This window comes from Pelophylax lessonae (genome assembly GCF_965119305.1).
Source record: "Pelophylax lessonae genome assembly, chromosome: 12".
NCBI lineage: Eukaryota > Metazoa > Chordata > Amphibia > Anura > Ranidae > Pelophylax > Pelophylax lessonae.
Window position 1 is genome coordinate 78,272,444 of NC_138779.1, and position 15,604 is coordinate 78,288,047.

A 15,604-nucleotide genomic window follows, 5' to 3' on the forward strand; every position below is an offset into this window, starting at 1 on the left:
ACAGAGGAAGCAATGGCTTTGCTCTCTACTGCAGCCACCTACTTTCTCTGTACGGCTCCTCCTCTCACAGGCGGAGTGCATTTGATATCACTCCGCCTGTGAGCCAGGACTATGGAGGCGCCTTTCTCACAGTGACATCCGCAGCCCCGCTGAGATGTCACACAAGAGCTTTACACCACAGAGCCCAGCACCACAGAGCCCGGCACACCACAGAGGAGCCAGGAATCAGGACAGGCAGCCAAGAATCAGGACCAGCAGCCAGACCCCAGGACCAGCAGCCAAGAATCAGGACCAGAAGCCAGCCCCAAGGCCCCAGCAGCCAGACCCCAGGACCAGCAGCCGGAATACAGGACCAGCAGCCTAGCCCCAAAAACCAGGACCAGCAGCCAGGAATCAGGAGGATCAGCAGCCAGACCCCAGGACCAGCAGGCCAGCCCCAGCAGCCAGACCTTAGGACCAGCAGCAAAGCCCCAGGACCAGCAGCCAGCCCCAGTACCCATTATTTAAGATAAGTGAAGTCTTCTAGTCTTCTAGTCTTGGGCCTGGGCATCAAAGTGCTATTAATATAATATTGTTTATTTTTCTATTGTTCGGTGACACTCTAATGTAGTCTCTCATCGGGGATGGAGGGGACTCTTTCTATCAGAGAGACTCCAATAGGCACAGAGAGGGCTTCTGTAAGATAAACCCCCCTCCAGGTCCCATTAGACTCCGTTGTAGTCTCTAATGGGGCCTGGTGGGGGGTCTTTCTAACATAGACTTTAAAATGCACACAAAGATGACCTCTGTTCGAAAGACCCCCCTCCAGGTCCCATGATATAACCCTATTGTAGTCTCTAATGGGGCCTGGTGGAGGCTCTTTCTAACAGACTCTCTAACAGAGGCCCTCTCTGTGTTCCTTGGAGAGACCCCCTCCAGGTCCCATTAGGAAAGGGGAGGAGTTAGTAAGGTGACCACGCCCACACGGGGGCGCCATAAATATTTCTGCACCCAGGCGTCTGTTACCCTAGGATCGGCCCTGGATGTCAAATCAAATTCAAACTCATGTTAAATAGGAGTCACACCTGCCATTATTTTACCGCTTAAAGCGGAGTTCCAGCCACGAAAAAAAAAATTTAAATGAACATACCCCCGGGACAGTCAGGGCTAGTGCATTCCACAATGGATAGCCTCTGATCTGCACCGGTTCGCACTTACCTTTTAGAAGAAATACTTACTTTCCTGGCAGTCTCCATGGCAGCCTACGTGTGGGTTAACCCCGCCTCCTCTCCAATGGTATAGGACCCCCCTCTATAAATTTCAGCTTGCAGGCACAGCCAGTGTTCCTTTTTTGTCCTCCTCCAAGGACCAACTATTTGGATTATTTCCTGTTGGAATTTGGTCGGCTTACCTCAGAATGAAAAGTCGGTGTCTATGTCCAGGGCCCAGCCACGGGCGGGTGAGTGACATTTCAAAATCCCCTTTGGCTGATAACTGTGCGGTGCTTCGGATGGCCGACGGATATCCTGACAGGGTCTGAAGATTTGTCTCCTCCATGGCAGTGTTTTTGTTATGTTTGTTTGTCTCCAAACTATCTTTCTTTGCTATCCCTGGTGGCCCAATGGCGGCTGGAACGCTCCGTGCGTTCCAGCCATCTCCTTCCTGCTTCCCCTCCGCTCAGTCCGGCGGACGCATGCGCTGTATGGTAATGGAGCTCCGCTCGCTGCCTGCGCATGCGCACTTCGCCGCGATCGGAAGCGAGGCCTGGTCCGCGCATGCGCACTTGCGATCACGGCCGGCCATCGCTGACGTCATCCTGGCGCGAAAATTTAAACGCCTGTCAGCTCCAGAGCATTTGGGAATGCACTGTGGGCATAGCGACGTCTTCCCGGTACCTTGTCCGTTTGTTTACCAGGTATGTGGGGACCGGATGCTGCATACCTTTTTGTGGTATGCAGGGGGGGGGGAGAGCGGTTGGATGCATATTAGGACAACACCTGAATGTTCCTTATTGCTTTGTAGTGATCCCTGTATGCTCTACTTCCTAGTGAGTTTGTGGTTTTGCCTGAAACATGGATCCTGCTTCACCGCCCTCTTGTGGCCAGCCCTCTCACAACAGGTGAGTGCTGGTACATTTAGAGGGATATGAAGGGAGGGATGCTGGCTCATGATTCATGGCTAAATCCTGTGTCTCCCTGGATTTCTCTTTCTCCCAGCTCCTCCAGGTCTGGTCAAGAAAGAGACCCTGTCAGGCCACGAAGAGAATCATCTTCAAGGTCAAGACGCCGTGAGTCTCCATCAGGGAGCAGACATGAGAGGAGACGCTCACATTCCTCCTCCAGACACCGCACACACCGCCACAGTAGCCATACGGCCCAGAGAGCCTGTTGGGGTTGTGGGGCGCATGTCCCGGAGGACAAGTCCCTTTGCGAGCCCTGTTTCGCTCGTGCAGCTGGTGAAAGAGAGTCTGAAGATCAGAGATTGGAATCCCTGGTGAAACGGATTGTCCAACAATCCATGAAAGAGTGGAATGCTAGTCCCACACCTGGATCTGCTACTCCCAGCTCTCCTGCTGATGCTCCTGAAGAGCAAGGTCCCTCTCAGCCAAGCTTCACTTCCGGGAAATCCTCAGAGAGCGATTCGGAAGAAGAGGAAGGTGCAGTTGGGGGTTTTGATTTTGCCCTTGTTGCACCTCTCATAAGAGCAGTCAAAGAGGCTCTGAAATGGGAAGATCCCAGTACCCCACAAGTAAAACAGAGAAGGTTTTTCAAACATTTGGGGAAAGAGCGGCTAAACTTTCCGCTCCTGTCAGAATTGAAGGATGTCATCCTAGTAGAGTGGAGTAAAGGGGACAGCAAGACCTCCTTATCCTCCAAACTGTCCAAGTTGTATCCTTTTAAATCGGAAGAAGTCAGTCACCTGGAATCAGCTCCTCTGGTTGATGCTGCAGTTTCCAGACTGGCTAAACACGTTACACTCCCGCTGGATAATGCGGTGTCCTTTAAAGACCCTCTGGATAGGAAGATGGACTTGGATTTAAAAAGAATTTATGTCACAGCCGGTGCGGCTTGTAAACCTGTGCTAGCTCTAGCAGCCATGTCTAAGGCCATGGAAACCTGGGTTTCTGATGTTGAACTAAAATTAAGAAGTGTGTCTGAAGATGCAGTAGAGAACTCTCCTGTTCAGGAACTGAAGTTAGCTTCTGTGTTTCTTGGAGAAGCATCCATTGATGTGTTACGTCTCTTATCCAGATCCATGTTGGCTTCTGTCACAGCCAAACGGGCCCTGTGGTTGCGTCCCTGGCTGGCAGACCCAGCCTCTAAACAGGCTTGGTGCAAAATCCCTTTTGAAGGTTCCTCTTTATTTGGAAACAAATTGGATAATGCAATTACTAAAGTGACGGGTGGAAAGTCAGGTCTCCTTCCCCAAGATAGGCGCCTCTTTGGCCCTAAGAAGCAGCAACCAAGAAAGCAGTTTGCAGAGCGATCAAAGGATGCCCGCTCATATAGGCCTGGGCGAGATTACAGGAGAAATTGGAAGAGCAGCCAAGCATCCTCTCGTAAGCCGGTCAGAGGCTCAGCACCTTCCGGTCAAGAAACCTCGAAGTCCTTTTGAGATTGGGCCCGTTCAGACATGCCAGGTGGGGGCACGCCTGCTCCGCTTTCAGCGTGTCTGGGCGGCCTCAATCTCAGACTTCTGGACCATCAGGACAGTGTCCACAGGACACACATGGACTTTCTCAACAGATCCCGTGTCCAGATTTATTCCCACTCGCTTGCCTTCTCAGGACGAGAAAAGAAACGTTTTGCTCGACTATGTAAGCACTTTGGTAGCTCAGGGCGCAATAATTCCGGTGCCCGTGCAGGAAAGATTCCAAGGCGTATACTCGCCCCTCTTTCTAGTACAGAAGAAGAATGGATCCTGGCGCCCTGTGATAGATCTCACCTATCTCAACAGGTTCATCAAGAACGAAAAGTTCAAAATGGAAACCTTATCTACTATCCAGAAAGCAGTACTTCCAGGAGACTGGCTAGTGTCAATAGATCTCAAAGACGCGTATTTCCATGTGCCTATAGCAGTAAACTTCCACAAGTACCTTCGTTTCGCGGTAGAACATCAACACTTCCAGTTCATCTGCCTTCCTTTTGGCCTGTCCACATCCCCAAGGGTGTTTTCCAAGGTCCTTCTAGCTGTGGTGGCTCTAATCAGAACAAAGGGTGTACGTCTACATCACTACTTGGACGATCTTCTACTGTTGTCACAAGACCGGGATCAACTTTTGTTCCACAGGGACCTGGTCACTACAACTCTCATGGAGTTCGGGTGGTTGTTGAATCTTCAAAAAAGTCATCTGGAGCCCTCTCAACATCTGGTCTATCTAGGGGCTCAATTCAACACCGTTCAGAATACACTTTCTCTGCCTCTAGAGAAAATCCCGGTGGTTCGGGAGAGGATCCTTCCAGCCCTCTCATCCTCTTTTCTGACGGCATCCCAGTGTCTCAAGATCATCGGCACAATGGTCTCGACGGCCCCTATGGTCAAGTGGGCACTGTGGCGAATGCGGCCCTTTCAGAGGGGCTTCCTTCGGCAGTGGAATCCGGAAGATCACGATCAGCATATCTTTATTTCCCACAGCATGAGGAGCAGCTTATTTTGGTGGCTCCAACGCAAGAACCTGCTCAATTGCCATTCTCTAGTCCCCATCACATGGGTCATCATTACAACCGACGCCAGCAACTCTGGCTGGGGAGCCCATTGCATGACAGAGGTGGCTCAAGGGAAATGGCCCCCGCAAGCCCACTCCCCGGTTTCCAACGTCCTGGAGCTTCGTGCGGCTTTTCTAGCTCTTCAAGCTTTCCATCATCTAATAGAAGGCAAATCCGTACTTCTTCGAATGGACAACACCACGGCAGTGGCTTATGTGAAAAGACAGGGCGGTACCAGGAGTCTCTCCCTTCTTCAAGAAGTAGACCCAATCATGACATGGGCCCAAGCCCATCTGTCCAACATCTCGGCGGCCTACATTCCGGGGCCACAGAATGTTCAGGCAGATTTCCTTTCCAGAGTTCAGTTGAATCACAACGAGTGGTCTCTCCACATAGATTCATTCAAGTGGATTCTGTCCCTAGGGGTCTCACCAGAAGTAGACCTGTTTGCATCTCCATGCAACCACAAGCTAGTCCGGTACTTCACACGCAGCAAGTGTCACCAAGCATGCGGAACGGATGCTCTGACCGACAGATGGGAATTCAGCAGGGCATATGCTTTTCCCCCATTTCCCATCATCCTCAGATTTCTTCAGAGACTCCAAGCAGAAGATGTGGAGATCGTCATGGTAGCCCCTCACTGGCCGAACAGGCCCTGGTTCCCACTTCTCCTGCAACTCAGCTATCGGAGCCCGATTCCCCTGCCCATCAAACCAGACCTTCTCTCGCAGGGAACAACATTACACCCCTGCCCCGCCTTGCTCAGGTTAACGGTCTGGTTCTTGAGAGGGAGAGGTTGGAGTCACTCGGATGCCCTCCTGGGGCAATCCCTACTTTAATGAACTCTAGGAGACCTAGCACGAACAGAGTTTACTGTAGAGTCTGGTCTAGATTCTTGGAATTCACGTACCCGGAGGGAAATCATTCCCTGAATTTCGGAGTTCAAGAAGTCCTGAAGTTCCTTCAAGCAGGTCTGGATAAGTCCCTATCAGTTGGGACTCTCAGGGTGCAAATATCAGCCTTATCGGTGTTCTCAGGGTTCTCCTGGGCCAAGCATATACTCATACAACAATTCTTCAAAGGTGCGGTCAGACTCAGACCTCAGAGGAAGCCAAGGTTCCCAAAATGGGACCTTCCCCTTGTCCTTAACGTCCTTTCAAGATCTAGTTTGTCGGACTCCATTAAAGATCTTACCATTAAAACAGCCTTTTTAGTAGCAATTACTTCAGCTAAAAGAGTTTCTGAGATCAGTTCTCTTGGTTATAAAGAACCTTTTCTCACGTTTTTCCCGGACCGAGTAGTCCTAATTCCGATGCTCAATTCCAATCCGAAGGTATCATCGGTTTTTCATGAGAACCAGGAGATTGTACTTCCTACCTTTCGTTCTTCAGAGGATAATGAACCTCATCCCTTGGATGTAGGGAAAACTCTTATGGAATATCTCCAGTCAACGTCTTCTTTCAGACAATCGGATAATCTCTTCGTCCTTTTCTCAGGCAAGAATAGAGGGAAACAGGCCTCGTCAAGGTCCATTGCGGCCTGGATTGTGTCTGCCATTCAGCGAGCTTACTGTGTAGAGGGTTTGGCTCCTCCGGAGGCGGTGACAGCCCACTCGACGAGAAGCATCTCAACGTCCTGGGCGGCTTCACATCATGTTGCACCAGAAGTAGTCCGCAGAGCAGCTTCATGGTCTTCTGTAAATACGTTTATGACACATTATTGTGTGGAGCCAGCCTCCTTATCTTCAGTTATTTTTGGCTTGACTGTTTTGTCTGCTAATAATTTGAAGTAAAATTTGATTTGAAACATTCCCACCCGTGTGGTTTGGGCTAGTTATTTCCCACATGTAGGCTGCCATGGAGACTGCCAGGAAAACGGAAAATTCCTATCATACTTACCGTAATTTTCCTTTCCTGGTGGTCTCCATGGCAGCCGGAGTTCCCACCCTCTGGTCTTGGATTCGGCTAAGATATGGAACACTGGCTGTGCCTGCAAGCTGAAATTTATAGAGGGGGGTCCTATACCATTGGAGAGGAGGCGGGGTTAACCCACACGTAGGCTGCCATGGAGACCACCAGGAAAGGAAAATTACGGTAAGTATGATAGGAATTTTCCGTTTTTAAAATTTCTTCTCCAGCGCTGCCATCTCAGTTGTGGGCAGCTTGAAGCCAGCGCGATCCTCTTCCGCATCCTCTTCCGTCCTCTTCGGTCCCACGATGCACTGCGCCGGCCCCGCCATCACTTCCAGGTCTGCAGCGTCATCCCTGCACAGCTTCTGAGCATGCCCAGAAGCTGTTTAGCAAGGTATGACGCGCCTGCGCCGGAACTGACGTCGGGGCCGGTGCAGGCGCATTGATTCCTGGGAGTGATGACGTTCAGCTCCCAGGAATCATTGCAAAGCGGAAGTAACGGCGCGGGCCGTGCGGCCGAGGGAGGAAGTGGAAGAGAGGTGAGTATTTTCTTTCTGCAATTACAAGGTAAGTAAAAAAAAAAAAAAAAAAATACTAACTACCCATTTCTTTTTCAGGCGAGCTAGAGCAAGCGGATGGCCCAAAATCGACTATGTCGATTTTGTGGCTGGAACTCCGCTTTAAGAACCGTCCCACATATACTGCGACAGAGCAGCCCTTGAGTGCAAATTCACGTACCTGTCTATCTACTTCTTCAGCTCTGGGGTGCGTGCATGCCGCCAGAGCCACAGTAGGGCACAGTGGACACAGTAGGAGCCAAACAGGGGTCCAGCGGATGCGACATCCACCGGGGAACCCGGCGATTGTTAGTAGAGAGGCAGAATGGCGGTCTGCCTATATAAACAAGGCAGACCCCCTTTCTGCCAGAGGGGAAAATGGAGATCGCCTGTTTCTGCTAGGCAGAAACATGGATTTCTGTTTATCTTTAGTCAAAGCACTTACCCTACAGTTAGAAAGCACTCAAAGGGAACACATTTAACCCTTTGATTTCCCCTGGTGTTAATACCTTCCCTGCCAGTGTCATTTACACAGTGACACTGCATTTTTTTTTTTTAGCATTGATCACTGTAATGATTTCACTGTTCCCCAAAATGTGTCAATTAGTGTCAGATTTGTCCACCGCAATGTCGCAGTCCTGCTAAAAATCGCTGATCGCCACCATTACTAGTAACAAATATTTAAAAAAAATAAAAAAGTCACTAAATATATTTAGTGCTGTATCGCAAAAAATGGCCTGGCCAGGAATGGGGTAAAACCTTCTGGAGCTGAAGTGATTAAAGTGCCTCTGACTAACCTTCAACTGTTCTAGTAGGTCTTTCCTGACATTTTCTTAGTCGCATCTTACAGCAAAAGCCATGGTCCGCAGAGAGCTTCCAAATCAGAGGGATCTCATTGATAAAAGGTATCAGAAAGGAGAAGGGTACAAAAGAATTTACAAGGCATTGGATATACCATGGAACGCAGTGAAGACAGTCATTATCAAATGGAGAAAATATGGCACAACAGTGACATTACCAAGAACTGAATGTCAATCTACAATTGATGAAAAGACGAGAGGAAAACTGGTCAGGGAGGCTGCCAAAAGGCCTACAGCAACATTAACCACTTGCCAACCAGCCGCCGTACTTATGCTGAGGCAGGTCGGCTCTGTCCCGCGAAACAACGTACCTGTATGTCGTTTCCCAGGACAGCTAGTGGGGGCGCGGGGGAGCCAATAAGTGGGTCCGGCAGCTGCAATGTCCGTTTGGCACCCGCGATCCCTCCCCATGGAGACAGAACGGCGGTCTGCCATTGTAAACACGGCAGACCACCGTTCTGTCAGTAATGAACACAGGGATCCTGTGCTCCTCTTATTTAGGAACACAGGTCTGTTCATCCAGCAAGCCCATCCCCCACACAATTAGAAAGCACCCCCTAGAGATACATTTAACTATTTGATCACCCCTGGTGTTAACCCCTTGCCTGCCAGTATCATACATATCAGTATCATAACATATTTTTAGCACTGATTACTGTAGTAATGTCACTGGTCCCCCCAAAAGTGTCAAAAATGTCAGTTAGGTGTCCGATCTGTCCGCCGCAATGTCGCAGTCCTGCTAAAAATTGCTGATTTCCGCCATGACTAGTAAAAAAAAAAAAAAAATACATAAATCTTTCCCCTGGTTTGTAGATGCAGTAACTTTTGCGCAAAACAATCAATATACACTTATTGGTATTTTTTTTAACAAAAAATATTTAGCAGAATACATATTGGCCCACAATGATGAAAAAAGTTTATTTTATACATTTTTTAATTGGGAATGTTTTATAGCAGAAATTAAAAAGTGTTTTTGTTTTTTTTCAAAATTGTCTTTTTTTTGTTTGTTTATAGTGCAAAAACAAAAATCGCAGAGGTGATTAAATACCACCAAAAGAAAGCTCTATTTGTGGGAAAAAGAGGACATTCATTTTAGTTGGGTACAGCGTTACACAAGTGCGCAATTGTCAATTAAAGTAACGCAGTGCCGTATAGCAAAAAATGGCCTGGTCACTAAGGGGGTAAAACCTTCCTGTCCAGAAGTGGTTAAAGGAGCTGCAGAAATATCTGGCAAGTACAGGCTGTGTGGTGCATGTGACAACAATCTCCTATATTGTTCATATATCTGAGATACGGGGTAGAGTGGCAAGACTGAAACCTTTTCTTACGAAGAAAAACATCCAAGCCCGGCTAAATGGAAAAAAAAAAACAAGTCTGAAGTCTCCCAAAAGCATGTGGGAAAATGTGTTATTGGGTAAAGAAGCCAAAGTTTAACTTTTTGGCCATAATTCCAAAAGATATGTTTGGCCCAAAATCAACACCGCACATCACCAAGAGAACACCATACCCACAGTGAAGCATGGTGGTGGCAGCATCATGGTTTCAGGCTGTTTTTCTTCAGCTAGAACAGGGGCTTTAGTCAAAGTAGAGGGAATTATGAACAGTTCCAAATACCAGTCAATATTGGCACAAAACCTTCAGGCTTCTGCTAGGAACTTCATCTTTCAGCATGACAATGACCCAAAGCATACAGTATCTCACAAAAGTGAGTACACCCCTCACATTTTTGTAAATATTTTATTATATCTTTTCATGTGACAACACTGAAGAAATGACACTTTGCTACAATGTAAAGTAGTGAGTGTACAGCTTGTATAACAGCCCATTCACACTGCCGCGACAGGATTTTGTGGGGCGACCTCGGCACGACTTGCAGGGACTTCATATAATTGAAGTCAATGCAAGTCGCCTCCAGGTCCCCCAAAGTAGTACAGGACCCTTTTCTAAGTCGGAGTGACTTGTGTCGCTCCTATTAGAACAGGTCCTGTACTACTCAATGGCGACCGACCGACCGACCGCGACTTGTCAGGCGACCAAGTCGCCTGACAAGTCGCGCTAGTGTGAATGGACCCTAACAGTGTAAATTTTGGTGTCCCCTCAAAATAACTCAGCACACAGCCAATAATGTCTAAACTGCTAGCAACAAAAGTGAGTACACCCCTAAGTGAAAATGTCCAAATTGGGCCAAAGTGTCAATATTTTGTGTGGCCACCATTATTTTCCAGCACTGCCTTAACCTTCTTGGGCATGGAGCTCACCAGAGCTTCACAGGTTGCCACTGGAGTCCTCTTCCACACCTCCATGACGACATCATGGAGTTGGTGGATGTTAGAGACCTTGCGCTCCTCCACTTTCCATTTGCAGATGCCCCACAGATGCCCAAAAGGGTTTAGGTCTGGAGACATGCTTGGCCAGTCCATCACCATCAGCTTCTTTAGCAAGGCTGTGGTCGTCTTGGAGGTGTGTTTGGGGTCGTTATTATGTTGAAATACTGCCCCGCGGTCCAGTTTCTGAAGGGAGGGGATCATGCTCTACTTCGGTATGTCACAGTACATGTTGGCATTCATAGTTCCTTCAATGAACTGTAGCTCCCCAGTGCTGGCAGCGGTAAAAGGCCAATAAGTAACTAAGGGGTTGAAATGAGAGGATTGCATCCCCTTAGGGAGTTATAATGCACATCATTGGTAGGGCCATAACTAGCCCAATAAGAAACACCACCCTCTGCAGTATCTACAAATAAGGTGTAACAACAAGACAGCCAACCAACCTATCACACATACAGTACATACAACACTTAAACATACACACCAGCCTCCACCCACCTTATGTCCCCACCGGGGGAAACGAGAAGATACCTTTCAGATGGTATTACCAAGAGGACTTTTGTCTCAACCATGTCCAATTTTCTATGTGCATTGAGATAATGGAGTATCTTTCCAAAAGGAATCCTCAATATTCACCCAGGACTGCCAGATTTTAGAGAACTTATTAGGGCAAGCCCAACCCTTATAAATCAACTTATAAAGCGGTATATCTCTGTTCACCATACTGTAAAAAATTTGTACCCTAGGTGGCTCAGCATTTTTCCATCTCAACAGAATCAATTTCCCACCACCATGCTTGACTATAGACTGTATTGTGAGATACTGTACATCCAAATCAACAAAGGAATGGCTTCACCAGAAGAAGATTAAAGTTTTGGAATGGCCCAGCCAGAGCCCAGACCTAAACCTGATTGTAAATCTGTGGGGTGATCTGAAGAGAGCTGTGCACGGGAGATGCCCTCACAATCTGACAGATTTGGAGTGTTTTTGCAAAGAAGAGTGGGCAAATATTGCCAAGTCAAGATGTGCCATGCTGATAGATTTGTACCCAAAAAGACTGAGTGCTGTAATAAAATCAAAAGGTGCTTCAACAAAGTATTAGTTTATGGGTGTGCATACTTATGCAACCATATTATTTATTTTTACTTCTCTTCACCTAAAATATTTAGTTTGTTGTTCAAAAGTTGTACAGTTTATAGGTCACACTAAACGTGGAAAAAGTTCTGAAATGATTTATCTTTATCTCATTTTTTTACATCACAGAAACCTAACATTTTAACAGGGGTGTGTAGACTTTTTATATCCACTGTATATACCATAGTTTGTAGACTCTATAACTTTCACACAGACTAAATAATATACACTGATTTGGGTTATTTTCACCAAAGAAATGTAGCAGAATACAATTTTGCCAGAATTTATGAAGAAAGATTTTTCATTTGCAAAATTTTTATAACACCTCAGCAGTGCCTCAGGCTGGTCGCCTCCATGCCATGCCACATTGATGCCATAATTCATGCAAAATAAGCGCTGACCAAGTACTGAGTCCATACTATACTGTACATGGACATACTTTTCAGTAAGCCAACATTTCTGTATTAAAAATCCTTTTTTTTATTGGTCTTATGTAATATTCTAATTTTCAGGGATACTGAATTTTGGGTTTTCACTAGCTGTAAGCCATAATCATCAAATTAAAATAAATAAATGATTAAAATATATCACTCTGTGTGTAACGCATCTATATACTTTTTGAATTGAATTACTTAAATAAATTAACTTTTTGATGATATTCTAACTTTATGAGATGCACCTGTATACACGTGATTCTGCACCTCTGCCTAAGGGGAAGGTGCGCACACCGCCGGTGGGCCGCTGATCTGCAGGAGCTGGTTACTGGATGTCCAATGGCACCCGGTGATCATCGGTAAAACACACAGAACAGAGATCTGACTATGTGAACAAAGCAGATCTCCATTCTGACAGGGAGGAAGGGATGGATTTTGTGTCCCTGCAAAGGGGAATAAAATCCATCTCTTTCAGTAGGAAAAGTAGCACACAGTATACTGGCTATACACACAGTTAACCCTTTGATTGCCCTAGATGTGCAGGGTTGAGGGGTTTGCGCTAAGTATTGAGGGCAGGGTTGTGAGGTACGATAGGTACTGCGTGCAGGGTTGAGGGATGCACTACGTACTGCGTGCAGGGTTGCAGGGTGCTCTTCGTACTGATTGCAGGGTTGAGGGGTGCACTGGGTACTGAGTGCAGGGTTGAGGGGTTTGCGCTAAGTATTGATTGCAGGGTTGAGAGGTGCGCTAGGTACTGAGTGCAGGATTGCGGGGTGTGCCTTTTAGATAGTGCAGGGTTGTGGGCTTTGCTAGGTACTGAGTGCAGGGTTGAGGGGTGTGCTACATACTGCGTGCAGGGTTAAGGGGTGTGCGCTAGGTACTGAGAAGGGGGGGATGAAGAGTAGGAGGAGAGGAGGGGTGGATGGAGAGGAGGGGGGAGGAGAGGAGGGGGAGAAGAGGTGGAGAGGACGGGGTGTATGGAGAGGAAGGGGGGTGGATGGAGAGGGGAAGGAGACGGAGAGGAGGGGTGGAGGGGAAGAGGGGGAGTAGAGGGGGCTGGATGGAGATGGGGGAGAGAAGGGGGGGAGAGAAGAGGTGGACGAAAGGAGGGAGAGGAGGGGAGGGGGCGTGGAGAGGAGGGGGGAGGAGAGGGGGGTGGATGGAGAGGAGGGGGGGGAGGAGAGTGGGTGGATGGAGAGCAGAGGGGGTGGATGGAGAGGAGAGGTGGGGGGAGGAGGAGGAGGGGGGTGGATGGAGAGGATGTGGATGGAGAGGAGGGGGGTGGATAGAGAGGAGGGGGGGAGAAGGGGTAGATGGAAATGAGGGGGGGAGGAGAGGAGGGGTGGATGGAGAGGAGAGGAGAGAAGGGGTGGATGGAAAGGAGGGGGGGAGGAGGGGAGGGGTGGATGGAAAGGAGGGGGAGGAGAGGGGGGTGGATGGAGAGGAGGGGGGGGAGAGGGGGTGGATGGAGAGGAGGGGGTGGATGGAGAGGAGGGGGGAGGAGAAGGGGTGGATGGGGAGGAGGGGGGGAGTGGATGGAGAGGACGAGGGGTAGATGGAGAGGAGGAGGAGGGGTGGATGGAGAGGAGGAGGAAAAGGGGGGGGGGTGGAGAGGAGGAGGGGGAGAAGGAGGGGGGGTGAATGAAGAGGAGGGAAGTGAGAGAGACCCCTGCACTGTCTGCAGCCCCTGTCTGTGGGAAGGTGTATGTGACACAGACAGTACAGTACCTTCCATACCAACAGTTGGCAGGTCCCATTCTCATAGCTGGGTGAGGACAGGTCGTGGAGCTGCTTCTTCCAGGGGATCCGTTTGCAGGCAGATGCAGCTGTCCCTGGCTGCCTGCACTTTCCGCCCATTCTCGTTCTTCAGCCCCCGGTAGCCTGTCCATCAGTCCTGGGAGGTCCTGCCCTCGCTGCTCTTCCTCTCTGCCACCGCTGCCTCCTGGAGCCGGGTGCTGTCCCGCACCCCGCTGCCACCTGACTCATTGCTCGTCCAGGGCCGCACCCGATTGGTCAGTCTGCCCTGGAACACAGAGTGCCAGTGGGGGAGGCAGAGTCATCAGCGCTGGCAGGGAGCTGCAGGGAGAAGTGTACAGCCAGCATGTCCCTGTCAGGAAATTCAATGGAGCCAAGTGATGGAACAGTTAGGAGCTATGCCCGCAGCCCTCACCCCCATAGCAACGCCACTGAGCGCCCCTGACTGAAGTGCACTCTAGGCCGGCGCCTACCTTGCCTATAGGTAGCGCCGGCCCTGTATATATCCTATAATTTTTAGATGCTATAATCAATCAATATACGTTTATTGGGATTTTGTTTTACCAAAAAACGTGTAGCACTGTCCCCGCAGGGCCTGCTGCATAGTGACTTGTTGGGCTCCTCTGATTACCAGCACACGGTCACCTTGAGATATAGTCCATGAATTCCTTTTTTCTCCTGATGGCTCATCACACAAATAAACAGTCTAGGGGTGTTTTTTTTTTTTTTTTTTTTTGTGTTTATTTGGAATTGGGATAAGAGAAGGGAAAAGTGGGATGCTCCAACTGAACTATTCACATTGGTTGAGGAGTTCTATATAATTTGGAAACTGACACCAGTCCACTGACTTTCCTAGGAACAGGGGCGGCCCCTTAGGTCAGGCCCCTTGACACAAGATTCTGTACTCACTGTACTAAAGAGACAAATCCTCCTGTGTCCCCCCCTCTCAGTCAGCTTCTCTGGACCTCCAGTTTCAGTTCCTCACTTCTACTCTCCAGGCCCTCGGGTTGACCCCCCGAGGCCGCATGGCACCTCTACAGAGGAGGAAGCAGCCGGCACCTCCCTCCGGGACTCCGCTATCCAGACAAAACATGTGCTTTAGGCTTTTATACAGTATCCCAGCATGCACCAAGGCACTTTTCCTCTGCCAATCATCAGGACTGTATAAAAAGCCTATACACCCATTTGTCAGGTGTCCTCCCACTGTCCAACATGCCTCCCTATTGGACCAGCGTGAAACAATCTCCAGACAGAATGAGCTGCATCCTGAACAGACCTCCTCACTAACAGATCCTGCTCTCTGATAGGCAGAGAACAATATAGATTTACCTGCAGCCCCCCCCCCCCCCCCAGTAAGCAGACAGGATTCATAACTATACTTTTTCTCTAGCTTCCACCTAGGAGGGTGCTACACATGTAGTAGAAAACATATTGGCCTAAATTGATTAAATTACATTTTTTTTATTGGATGTTTTATAGCAAAAAGTAAAAAATATATTTTTTGTTTTCAAAATGATCTCTCTTCTTGTTTATAGCGCAAAAAATAAAAAAACACAGAGCTGATCAAATGCCACCAAAAGAATGTTCTATTTGTGGGAAAAAAGGAAATCAATTTTATTCGGGTACAGCGTCGCACAACTGCGCAGTTGTCAATTAAAGTAACACAATGCCGAATAGCAAAAAAATGGCCTGGTCATAAAGGGGGGTAAATCTTCCGGAGGGAAAGTGTTTATTTAAAGAAAACATTTTTAGATTGTAAAATACTTACACCCAAGCACAAAAATCTCCCCCTAAAAAAATGTATTAAGGTCCCCAACCCCCATATATATGAATGTACAAACATAACCGGACACATCAGGGGCGCCTATGGATGAAACCAATGTCTGCTGTCATATACTGATGGCATCATTTAATGACCACCATTGTACAGGGGAGGGGTATTTGT